Below are 13,190 nucleotides of genomic sequence, written 5' to 3'. Positions count from 1 at the left end.
TTGAGAGGCATACAAAAGGAATTCTTGATTATCTATTTCAGTAACTGTGGTCCCTGGAGATGTGCTCAGAAACTTCAGATCCCATATGGCAAGAGGCCTGTGATAAAATATGCATCAATGAAGCTTCATGAGTTATGATAATAAGGAAAAGAAAAGTCTTGCCCTCTATGATAACTATTTGTGGCTAGTGTTTCTTTCTTTTTACCATTTCTAGAGGCTTTGTAAATGGGATTTGTTGTAGTAATTATTAGTGTTGTGTACCTGGACCACCAGCTCTTTCCTGTAACTGTCCTGTAAAGTTCCTGGATGTTTGTTGTGATGTCATTTAACAATGGCAAATTTTCCAACCCAAATTTGAGATACAATTACCTTAGTGTTAAGTAAACTCTAATTATTGTTTCCACTTAAATATGTTTGCTCATTGGTATTGGCTGGGCTACAGAGAAGAAGAGGGAAATGCTCTCAGGGATTATAAAAAAAAAAAAAAAAAACCTTATACCATAAGCAATGGGGCAAAATCAGATTGACCATTACCTTTTCTTGGGAATGGACTATTTGTTCTTTAAAATGATGTCCTGCCTTCTTGTCTTAAATGAAAATAGCAGGGGATGATAAGAGTTTAGGCAGAGAAAGGGAGCATCTCAATATTCTTAGTTGGCAACGTTAAAAGTTAGTAATTCTAATTTCTTGAAATCTCAAAAGTTGGAAGCCAGCTGCAGTTTTTCCAGTAACACCCCAGAAACAAAATCCTTAGGTGGCCAAAAGCTTACTATTTTACAAGTTTTTGTTCCATTCATAAAAGCTCTCATTATGAGGAAATTACTCATTTTATCAATCCAAAATATGCCTGCATACATTTGCAATTCTATTTCAGTGCTCTAGTGCTACATACAATAACTCTTATCCTTTTTGTTCTAACAGCTCTTCCACTGTATGAAAGAAGCCAACTGTGGTCTTCCGGTCAGCCTCGCTTCCAGTCAACTTCCCCTGATGTGCTTGGTTTCTAACTCATCATTCCCTTGCTTACAGTTGCTAGCTTCCCTCTCACCTCTATATGTGCACTGACAAAAGCACAGATCTAATATAGCAGTTTCCAACACAGGAACGTTCACTTAATTGTCTACAGAATAAAACCTCAAAGGTTTTGTGTGTGTGGCATTAAGCCTTTCTAAAATCTATATCCAAACACTGATGCACATCCATTCCTTTGTTCTTAGGCTCTTCAGATTCTGGGCCTTTTCTCAGCCAAATGCTTTCTCTGTCCCTCCAAATCCAACTACTGTTCAAGCTCTAGCTTTTCCAAAAAGACTTCTCAAATCCAAAAGCTGGACCTCATTTCTTCTTCCCTTAGATTGTCCAAAAAAAATGGACATTTTGTACTGCTGTACTGGCATTCATGATTTGTATTCTGTGTTCCTGGTCATTTGTCTGGTAAGTGATAAGAACTAGAATTGCACAGAGAGCCTTTCTTGCTTTTGTATCTCTTATGTCTACCACAGTGCTTAGCACATATTTTAATGTTTACTAAAGTTTTCTCTAGTTGAGTTAAGTGATTCTTCAACTGTATACCATCTATCAAACACCCTTTAGCCTCTCTTCCCCAGTTTTCCAATTCTACAGAACTGAGATTTCACTTAATCTTTACATACACTGTCTACGGTTGCCTCTAATCACATGCAGCTATTCAGCTTTAAACTTATATTCATGAAAATAAAATAAAACTTCAGTTCGTCCAGTCTCATCAGCCATATTCCCAGTGCATCCTAGTGCATCCTTGTTGTACTGCCTTCTTTGCTGAGGGATTAGTTACATCACATGTTGGAAAATATTATTCAAGCCTCCAATGAATTAAAATTTCTAGATCTTTCCTTGGTAAACAACTAACCTTCCTTTGTAATGAACTTAGATAATTACTTTTGAGGATCTAAAAGTAATTTCCCTCCATCAAATTCTAACATGGTCTTTTCTATCTTATTCTGTTAACTTACCTGTATCTTTGTTTTTATTCTGCCACAGTTGCTTATATAAATGTTGCTGATAATTAAGGTGAGTACATAATCTGTCATCCAAACTGGGATACTTTTCAGAATGAACAAGAATGCTATAAAAAAAATTATCCACACTTGACCAAGACAAGTGCCAAAATATCCTTAAGTCACATCTTGAACCATCATCCCATCCCAAGAGAAATTCCTCAATATAGACCTGATCCAGTGTTCTCCATGCTGGTAGCACATCAACTACATTTTACCTTATATCAATCATATTGTTCCATTTATTCCTAAAGGTATCACAAAGAATAAAATATCCTACTTAAATTCTTATATTTTCATTGTTTTCAGAATTCAACGGATGAGCCAACAGATCTTTTTTTTTTCTTATTTTCAGCAACAGGAGAAAACAATTCAATTGACAAATTAAAAGCACACACAAATCTTAGGTCAATTTGTATAAAACAAATATATAACATTTTTATATAGTACCTATGTGATAAAAGGCTTCCAAAAGTTCACAAAACTCTTGTCTATATACAACAGGGAACAACTATTATATCTACATGTGAGAATACAAACACAAGGACAGAGCACACAAAACTAATTTTGCTTGAGAAAATTATTCAACATAAATCATTATTTATGAAAGTCTCTTTGTAGGTGAAAAATTGACTCTCTCTGGATATATCTAGCTATTTAGCTAGATATAGATATAGCTATCTGTAAGTACAGATAATGAAAAAGAAAATGAAACAATAATAAGCACTGCTAAATATACAAAAGACACTTTGAGAAGTCCACATTCATGGATATTGTATTATAAAAACAATAGATTTGGGCCATAATATCTCACAATTTAATACAGTGACGTTATATAAAGTTGATAGCATAATACTGAGCAAAAGAAATGAAAGCACAATATTAAACTAAAATCAAGGGAAAAAGATCTTGTAAACTGCCATAATCTTGATCTAGTCACTGTTTTATCTTTGATTGATTTCTTCATTATTCAAGGAATGGTCCATAGGTGCTGGAAAGGGCTACAGGCATGTAGACCTAGGAAAGGAGGAGCCCACCTTGAATGTCTACAGAGAGACTTGAGCCCAAGACTCTCCAGCTTTTAAACTCTGTAACAAGAGGTCCAAGTTTAGAAGGAAACATTTGACTATTCTTAGCCAGTGGGAATATAGTTCTCAATTGTAATTAAAATATTTTCAGAACTGTCATTTATTTCTTGGATCTCTTCAATGCATATAGCAAGTAAATACAATCCATCTTGACTTTTAGGATATTCTAAAATCACTATACGGTATTTGTTTCACTCATATCCTTATAAAAATGTTTTTCTCACAAAGATTATCTTTTCCTTAATCTTGAATTAATTTGGTACTTACAAAGGAAGTATTATTTCAACAAAATCTTCTGGTTTCTCCTGATACTAGACTAAAATGAGGATTACACTATTTCTTCTAAAAATTAATATTTTGCTTTGCAGCCTAGATATATAAAAAAGAATTTGCCGGCCCATAATTTGTAGGATAACCATATGTTATCATCTTACTTTGGCCCTTATTTTAACACCATGCTAACCGATGTTCACAGGCAGTTACGAAAGCCAGTCTAATCAATTTTCTGAGTTCCTTGTTTTTCATTAAGATGATCTTGAAGGCAGGTGGCCTTCAATTAGTTTGGCTGACAGCTCCAGCTAATGTTTTAATGATCTCTAGCAAAGGAAACAAGAAGGGAAAAACTAACATGGAGGGGGGCTAGACGGTGGCACAGATAAGTTGGATAGGCAAGGAGACCGAGTATATAACTGCTAATTAGCTCACATAGTCATTTAAACATCTGCAAGCTAAAAGGAGACACCAAAGTATCCAGTACTGCTCTCAGGGCCTGGAAATACTTGCTGCAGAGTGACTCCGGTCCTATGTTCTCCAACATGTAGAATCTTGTCCAACAGCATGCCCATTAGTATCTCATTACTGAAGGCCTAACTCACTAAAATATGTGTAGAAAAAACAAATGGAAGGAGCATCATCATCTCTTACAACGGCTTCCTAACTGTTCTCCTTGCTTCCATCTTGCCTCCCTGCTGTCTAATTTATACAGAGCCGCCAGAATACTCTCCAAGAATAAGCTAGATTATAGCAAGTCTATTGCTTAACAACCTTTAATGTCTTACAGTTGCAATTAGAATAAAATGCAGAAATCCTTATCATGGCAAATAAACCCGACACGATCTGCCCCTGACCACTTAATACCTTCAGCTACACAGTTCAGAGACACAGCTATAAAGGCTTAAACAGTGCAACACGTAAACATGCAGTAGATTTAAGCTTATCACCATTAAACAAAAGACTTGGTTTTTTTCCTCCTACCAAGGCTAGAAGTTGGAAGTACAGGGCTGGTACAGCTGTTTGACAGTCATTAAGAAATCTAATTCTCTGTTACTCTTTCCCGGTGGCTTTTGTCCTCACAGTTACAAAATGGTTGCTTTATCTCCAGGCACTATGTCAATATGCCAGGCAAGAAGAAAGAGTACAGAATGAAAATACTGCATGCCTGCTGAGTGTGTGTTTTAATCAGGAAAATATTCATTTTCCTAGAATGCATGCCCAGGAGTCTTCATCTCATTGACCATAACAATGTCAGAAAGCTACTACAACTCAACTAAATCAAGTGTTTGCTTTGTATGTTTCTTTCTTTTAAGTCAGTTTCATTATCCACACACAAAGTCAGGTTTTGATAAGGAGAAACAAGAGAGTGAGCAACTGAGATGTCTGTCACACAGCCTGGTCTGCTTAAAGCTCTTCTTCCCCTTCTCTGTATTGCAGCCATCCTTGCTTCTTAATCCTCAAAAACACCTCCTCATTCCAGTCTTGATACTAGTGCTTGCTGCTCCTTTGTCTGAATTTCTCTACTCCAAATCACTGCATAGTTCATGCCTATACTTCATTCAGATGGCTATACCAACTGATCTCTATATAAATCCCACAGAGAGCCTAATGGAATCTCACTGGTGAACACAGTCGCACCATTCCAGTTTGTTTTTTATTATAATTATTATAATAATTATTTTTTTGTACTGCTGGAGATCAAATCTAGGGCATGTTAGGCAAACACTCTTAACATTTGAGCCACATCCCTAATCCTTTTTTCTTTTAGTTTGCTTTTCAAATAGGATGTCAGACTTTTGCCCAGGCCTTCCCTGGCTCCTCCTACCTGTACTTTCCATGTGGCTAGGATTACAGGCAGAAGCTATCATACCCAGACTCTGTGTCTTTTATTTTAGTTGTGTTGTTGTGGATAATTATTTTCTTCATATTTCTTAGTATTTGACTTTTTTGTTTGTATTTGTATACTATTATTATTATTGCTATCAGAAAATTATTGAACATCTAGATCTATCTCATCATGTATTAGATTCTGCTTGTTGTTCTAAGTATTTGTTAAGTTATTGCATTTTCCTATGCTCTGGGGATGACTGTTCTGGAAACTCTTATTTAGAATTGGCCCTACATCCTTCCCTTCTCCTTTTCAAAATCCAAGACCACACATAAAATAATTCCTTCAAGGTTGGGTGTGGAGGTGCACAACTGCAGTCCCAGCCCTCACTCAGGAGACTGGCAGGAAGATCTTGAGTTTCTGGCCAGCCTGAGCTACCTAGTGAAATCCTGTCTTAGAAAAAAAAAAAAAGAGAAACAAAATAAAATATACTTCACAAACCTATATTTCTAGAAACCTCTCCAAACCTCTCCAACACTAAATTCTTACCATCTAGTATTACATAAATGTCCAAATCATTAAATGCAAACATTTTCTTTTTGTTTAACTTTCTGAGTTTTCTTTTTTCTGATTCATTTTGGTAGATATATAACGAGTGATTTGTGTGTGAATTTCCTAATTCCATCCCTTTTTTGGTATTTATACATAATACATTTGTAGAGCCTAATACAAGTACTCAAATTTTCCTTATCCTAAAGATTTAACATTGGTTTTGTGTGTGTGTGTGTGTGTGTGTGTCTGTCTGTCTGTCTGTGTGTGTGTGTGTGTGTGTGTCTGTCTGTCTGTCTCTGTGTGTGTGTGTGTGTGTGTGTGTGTGTGTTTGTGAATTTTTCCTTTTTATTCACTTGTTTCACTGCAGATGCAAAGAGCTAAAGCCGGAGAAATAAAATAAAAGCAGAAAGAAAAAAGAACAAAGGGAGGAAAAAGTACTAAGCTTAGAAATCTTTTCCTTTTTCCTCTTGGGCACAAATGAGAACCCTTTCATGACCAATTTTCTAAGAAGTCACTTTTCTTTTCACTTTGACTTCACTGACTAAGGGTGGGAGGCAGGGATTGATTATCTGAGTAATAGTAAAACTATTGCTAAACTAACATATGTCTTTTTTCAAAAAGCCCGTCTGGGCATGCCTCAAAGACAATCATCAAAATGCCCCATTTGGGGAGGCAATTTTTTCTGAAGAGCATTTAATAGTGCTGAGGAGAATCAGACACGTGTACAAACGATGGAACTTTCTTAGAGGTGACCGCTAATTGATCTTCCTGGCCTGGGCTTCAGCAACCCCGTTGATAGTGCATCATTCATCATTCTAGCCATTTACCCCTGCTGTGGATGCCCAGTGCTCAGCAGATGTGTAGCTGCCCACTCACTGTTAAGCATCAATGGGGGTTCCATCACGGGAAAGTGTCACCAACACCTGAACTGGGGACACTCCTCTTGTTAACTGCAGACATCCTTAGCTCAAAGAAAAGAGCAGCTGTCAAATTTCAATGTGGTGAGATTCACTAGAGAGCTTGTTAAAAAGGTAATCATTTTTCTTTCCCTTGAATTTCACTGGGTAAGAATGGAGACGTAGCTAGGTGGAGGTAAGAGAGAGCTAAACTGAGATAGTCCACTGGTGGGATGTGTACCCTGGGAATGAATGCTCAACAAGTTCTGTGGGTGGTTTTCCTGTAGATAATGTACACGTTCCTTTTGAGGCAAAATGAAAAACATTTTGTACCTCCAAATATTTAAGTATGTAGAAGAAGGGAAATGACTCATTCCTTGATGATTAAAATTGTTCTCAAAAAAATGATTGGATGAATTGTTTGGTTCACTAACACTTAAGAAGAAGATACAAAACTAGAGAAAGAATTCCTGCCCTAGAAATGCCCACCATCTTGATGGATGCTCAAGAAACCCAACTCTTTGCTCCCAAATGGCTACTACACTAGGAGAAGCTCCAGAAGCAGAGCTCAAAGTGCAGAGTATGGGGCTGCATCAGCTCCTGGAGACTGATGCCACTGAGTCAGAGCTCTCATGGGAAATGGCATTTGCTAAATGTGCACATGAAACCTCAGCCTGAGTTCCACCTCCTCTTTTCACTCTCTTTTCACATTCTCGCCTCACTGGTACCACCACCAAACAGTATCCCATTTTACAAGCTTGTCATTCTTCAGATTCTAATTTCTGTTTAAGAGAGAACATGTATTATTTGGCTTTCATAAGCTGTCATATTTCACGAAATGTGATTATTACAGTCCCACTCTTTTTCCTGCACAGAACAATTTCATCCTTCTTTATGGCTGAATAATACTCCATGGCATGCACATACACATTTTATCCATTCATCAACTGATGGCTATTGTGAATACTGCTGCTAAAAATACCACAGATGTACAAGTATTCCTATGTATGAAGATTTACATTTCTTCAGATATATGTCCAAGAGTGATATAATATAGTAGGATTATACAATAGCTCTATTTTTTTGTTTGTGAGGAACTTCTGACTGATTTCCTTAACACCCACAGTAATCGACAATTCCAACTACAATGTACAAGGGTCCTTTCCCCCTACATCCTTGCCATCACTTGTTGTTTATTAATGATGGCCATTCTGACTGGGGTAAGGTAGAATCTCAATGTAGTTTTGATTTGCATTTCCTTTATGGCTAAAAATGTTGAACATTTTTCATGGATTGATTGATCACTTTTTCTTCTTATTTGGAGAACTGTCTATTCATTTTTTGGCCATTTATTAATTGGATTACTTGCTCTCATTGTATTTCATCTTTGGAACTTTTTATTTAGTCTGGATATTAATCCTTTGGTGAATAGGTAAAAAATATTTTCTCCCATTCTGTGGGCTATGCTTTCTATCTGATAATTGTTTCCTTTACGGTGCAGAAACTTTTAAAAGTGAAACAATGCCATTTGTCAGTTCTTCCTCATATTTCCTGAGAAATGAAGTCCTATTTAGAATGCGATACCTACGCCTGTATCTTCAAGGGTTTTCTCTGTTTCCCTCTAGTATCTTGTTTCTGGTTTTGCATTTAGCTCTTTCATCCATTCTAAGATATTTTTGTACAAGCTAAGAGAACAGGGTTCTAGATTCAAGTCTTCTACATGTGGATATCCAGTTTTCCCATTATTATTTCTTGTAGAGGCTGCCTTTTCTCCAATATATGTTTTTTTGGCAACTCTTGACATGCGAATGGATATTATTGTGTGGACTTATTTCTGAATCTTCTATTTTATTTCGTGATGTAGACATCTATTTTTGTGCCAGTACAATGCTGTTTCTGTTGTCTTTGCCATATAATTTCAGGTCAAGTACAAGATACATTCTGCATTGCTCTTCTTTCTGCTCAGGATTGTTTTGCCAGACTTATTAAAGTAGTGAATTTACAGTTAGGGGAAACAAACAGTGTTTCTCATGAACAAGAACTAAAATTTTTAAAAATGTGAACTGGAGACATCAGGAAAATAAGAACACAGCATTCTTCTAATGTGCTTAGTATAGCTTTAATTAAAAAATGCAAAGACTTGCTTTACTAAATTGAAACTACTTTTGCTCTTTTGGCTGACTGTCAATCTTGAATACTGGTAGGACTTAAAAGTAATGCTTACTTCCTGGGCTTGTGCTTTGTGCAACAAAGATAATGACTTATTGTGGATTTATGAAGAAGGGTCTATAAAATTTTATTTTATATTACTTAAAGCAATAGTCAGGGAATTCATCCCACCGGATGGTAGTAACAGCATTTTATTATATCAAAGTTGGTGGTAGTTTACGGAGGGAAAAAAACGACCTTCTATGGTATGTAACTTCATGACCTAAATGAAATGAGATGGATGATCCTCCCTTGAGTGATTTTTTTTATATTGTTTAAAAAAAAAAGTAGAGCAAAGAAAAGAAAAGCAAGCCTTAGCGAAGCAAGCCCTCAACTGCTTACAGTGACTATTGCTGGTCTTGCCAAAGTAAATTCAGATTAGGATGCTCAAATCAGAAAATGACTATCTCTATAAGTACTTTATATTAATTAAAATCCCTTAAATTACATTTGTAACAGGTTAACTATTAGAAAAAATGATAATACTATGTGTATGGAAATGTTTGAAGAATGAATCATTCTTAATAGCTAGGCTGAAATTGAGGTTTTACTATTTATACTATCTGCAACTATTTTTATTATTGCAATTTTCATAGAAATATTCTTCCTTTATCCTGGAAAAGACAGTGCTGGTATGTATAGTGTTATGTGTGCTTTTGAGTACCTTGAACCTACTACCTAGAAATTGCTGCTTTCTACCTCCATCTGCCACCCCAGTAGATCCGACTCCTTCCTCTGAGGAGATAGAGAGAGATGGGTTCCAGTCTCTTGCTTCTCACAGGGGAAGTAGCCAAAGACTCCTATATCTTCTATGGGAATGAGCCAGTGGTACCCTTGCTACTGATCACTGTCTTCACAGCATTTTCTTCATGAGGAAGCAGAAACATCATTCTGAGCATTCACTATGGAGCCAGTCTGTCACAGAGTGATCCATCAGACCCCACTGAGCACTGTGTCTGCCTCTATATTAAATAGTACCAGATGCTGAGGGTTTTTAAATTCTTTTTTCAAGTTTGGGACCTTTAGCTATTTCTAATCCACTGAGGACATCAGACAATCACACTTTTATTTCTAAATACCCTAACATGGTAATGGGTTTTCAAGTGCAACTCCCAGTTGCAAACAGTGTCCAGTGAGTAAAAAATAGGAATGTTTAAAGAAACCAACTTTAAAAGTGTATTTAATAGCATTTGCTTAAAACATGTTTTATAATAGTCATTTATTCAAAGGGGTTCATTCCTAGAAATTCAGAACTGCCTCTGCCTACACATGCATGTGTATGTGCACACACACATTCAAACACATACTTTTCATAGTTTACATGTTGTTTCTCAGTTATGTATCACAGAGAAAATATTGTATTTTCCAATTCCAAGAACCCCTATGGTTATTATAGTAGGCTTAAAAGATCCTGGAAATCTGGTAATGCATTCCAGAAATTACAAGCTTACAAATTTGGAAACCACAGAAACAGTAAAAGTCACTTTTCAGAATGACATGGTAGGCTAGGCACTGGAAGTCACAAGTGTTTAGCATCTAACAAAATACAGCATACCAATGAAGATGAATATACTTAATAGTTCATAAGGTAAAATTTTTTTCATAGAAAGATTTCCATATTAGAGTTGTATTGGTATATTCCTAACTTTAAAAACAATACTTGTAACATTGAACATTTATGCCTCTTTTGGTTTTAATGTTATCTAATGTTGTCCACATAATGGTCATCCTTGAATATCAACTATTGTGAGGTCTTTATTGATTAATCTTTGATATTAAATGCTCAGATTTCATTTGGTTCTAAAACTAGCCTCCTGAATTCTCTTATCCTGCATATTATTCATTTCTTGTGTAAATGTCAGAGGACAGAGAAAAATAAACTCACATTCTGCCATTTGGTACAAAGCGAGGAATCTAAACCAACATCATTAGTGTAGACAGTATTTGTGGTAAGCACTGCAAATATTGAGGGTGTTTTGTAAAGTTAGAGGGAAAGGGCTTTAGCGTCTGTTATGGCCTTTTTTCAGCCATTTTAAATTTCCTTTGATTTTATTAAAGTATATCAGTTATATAGTTAAAGAAATTTAAATTAATATTTGCTTTGTGAATTTGACACTATTTCTCTAAGATACGTATAAAGAACTCAACACTTGTAAAATACTTGTGGGTTTTTATAACAAGTAATTTAATTTTTGAAAAATAACAGTGTTATAAGTTACAAATGTAATGAGATTCATATTTCTTGATTTTGAATGTAAAATTAATTTATAACAAGTAGCCAGCATCTTGAATTTCAGACATTTCTTAATAATAATTTTAAAACAGCCATTATACAAATTAGTCTAGAGCAGTCTGAAAACTTGAAGATACATTGTTGTCTCTTCCACCTACTCCACATGCATCAACTTTTCATAACTCTTTTCTAAAACTCTATTGCCAATAGCAGAACAAAGCAGAAGTAGTGTCAAAGCAACTCTTCCTGCATGGGTATATTTTTTACCTAAGGATAATCTATTAACTGTTATTTTATGCAATGCTAAGTTACTGTGAAAAGCCTTGGAATTACAGATGAGGCTTACAGGAAGATAAAAAAGAATACATTAGAATTCAACCAGGTAAAATCTATTGCTAATTCCTACTATGCTAATGGCAATCCATGGTGTGACTTAAGATATACATCTATGATTGGAAAGTAATTTCAGAGAGGGAAAGAGGACTAAAGAGATGGCCTATTGTGTGCCTTAACATAAAGAACTTCACTTGTCTTTTTAGAAAAAGTGCAAATTTTTAAACATTTTTCTCTTTTATAGAGCAAGGGAACATCCTAAAAGAGTGTGCAATTCTTAAGAAAGTAAGAAGAGAAGAAGCGTGCCAAGATCTGTTAGATGTTTTACATGTTCTCTACAATAGTAGACAAGAAATGAGTGAAAACCCCAAATCTTTGAAGCCAAAAGAGATAAAACCAGGAAAAAAGGAAGCCAAGCAGAGTCCTAAGGAAATCAGATTTCATATGGAAAGAAATTAAACTCTCTCATGGTGTAAGTTTTCAATGGCTGCTTTAACAAATTACTATTTAATGGCTGAAAACAACACAGACAGCTCTGCAGTTCAGAAGTTCAAATTGGGTCTCGCTGGTTTTGGGTGTGAACTGAGCTATGTTCCTTTCCAGAGGATCTATGGGAAGGTTCATGTTCTTGCCTTTCCAGGTTTGTGGAGGCCACTGCTGTTCTTTGCTGATGGTATCCTTCCGTCTTCCAAGTAAGCAGTGGTCAGTCAAGTCCTTACACTAACTAAATCATTCTGACTTCTGCCTTTGTCTTTTACTTTTGAAAGACTGGCATTAGTTTCCTAAAACAGTCAAAAAAATACACAACTGTTTGCAAACTCACTGTCTAACAGTGCTGAATATTAGAAGTCTATGGTTAAATTGTTGTCAAGTCTGTTCCCCTTGAACAGCTCTGAGGAGAATCTGTTCTTGGCCTCTCTCCATCTTCTTCTCATGTTTCCATATAATTTTCCCTCTGTACTTAAATGTGTCCACAATTTCTTTGTATATGGATACAAGTAATGTTCAGTTAGTGCTCACTCAAATAACCTCATTGTAACTTGATTACCTCTAATCTATTTCCAAGTCAAGGTACTTAGGGTTAGGAATGGCTTTTTTTGTTGCTGTTATTTCAATACAGGGACTTGAACTCAAGGCCTGGGTGCTCTCCCTTAGTTTTTTTCACACACGGCAGGCACTCAACCGCTTGAACTACAATTCCACTTTCATTTTTTTCATAGTTAATTGGAGATGAGTCTCATGAATTTTTCTGCCCCAACTGGCTTTGAACCATGATCCTTAGATCTCAGCCACCTGAGTAACTAAGATTATAGCACCCAGAAAAAAAATGAATTTTTTTAGAAACAAATGAATTTTTGAGAGGACATAATTCACTGGTAACAGAATCCTTGTGACTATATTAGGCCTACTTGGATAATCTAGAATAATCTTATTTTAAGCTCCATTGCTTAACAATCTTAACTTCATATGTCATTTAATTTTCCCCTGCTATTTTTCCAGACTCTAGGATAAGAACATGGGCATCTTTGAGGAGTGACTATTTTATCAATCATTCTTCACTCTCTACTCTCAACTACCCTCGCTCTAATATTGCAAAGATCTTGAGTATTTTCTGTACATTCATGCGTAAGCTTTTTAGTTAATTGCTATAACACAACTAGTGCATCTGCTGATTCTGTGAGAAGTGAAATAACTGCTAACTGTAAAGGGTGACATATACACTGAGCTTAAATAGATATTTCACAG

The 13,190-nt window shown here is 35.8% G+C and overlaps 1 protein-coding gene and 1 long non-coding RNA gene across 3 annotated transcripts in view; one reads left to right on the top strand and one right to left on the bottom strand.

Annotated features, from left to right (window-relative positions):
* The window catches only part of LOC138831951 (uncharacterized), a 651,402-nt gene that overhangs the window by 417,008 nt on the left and 221,204 nt on the right, over nucleotides 1-13,190 (bottom strand). The window lies entirely within an intron of this gene.
* The window catches only part of Cdh20 (cadherin 20), a 182,521-nt gene that overhangs the window by 21,286 nt on the left and 148,045 nt on the right, over nucleotides 1-13,190 (top strand). Inside the window, exon 1 of one of the 2 annotated variants that reach the window (XM_070029018.1) lies at nucleotides 11,850-11,916. The exons of the other annotated variant lie outside the window; for it this stretch is intronic. The gene's annotated coding sequence lies outside the window, so the exon portion shown is untranslated. Of the gene's footprint in view, nucleotides 1-11,849; nucleotides 11,917-13,190 lie in introns of those variants that run through there. 2 annotated transcript variants of the gene reach the window in all.

Source organism: Dipodomys merriami, unplaced genomic scaffold (assembly GCF_024711535.1).
Source record: "Dipodomys merriami isolate MVZ:Mamm:240054 unplaced genomic scaffold, mDipMer1.0.p SCAF_2, whole genome shotgun sequence".
NCBI lineage: Eukaryota > Metazoa > Chordata > Mammalia > Rodentia > Heteromyidae > Dipodomys > Dipodomys merriami.
This window is presented reverse-complemented; position numbering and strand designations above follow the sequence as displayed.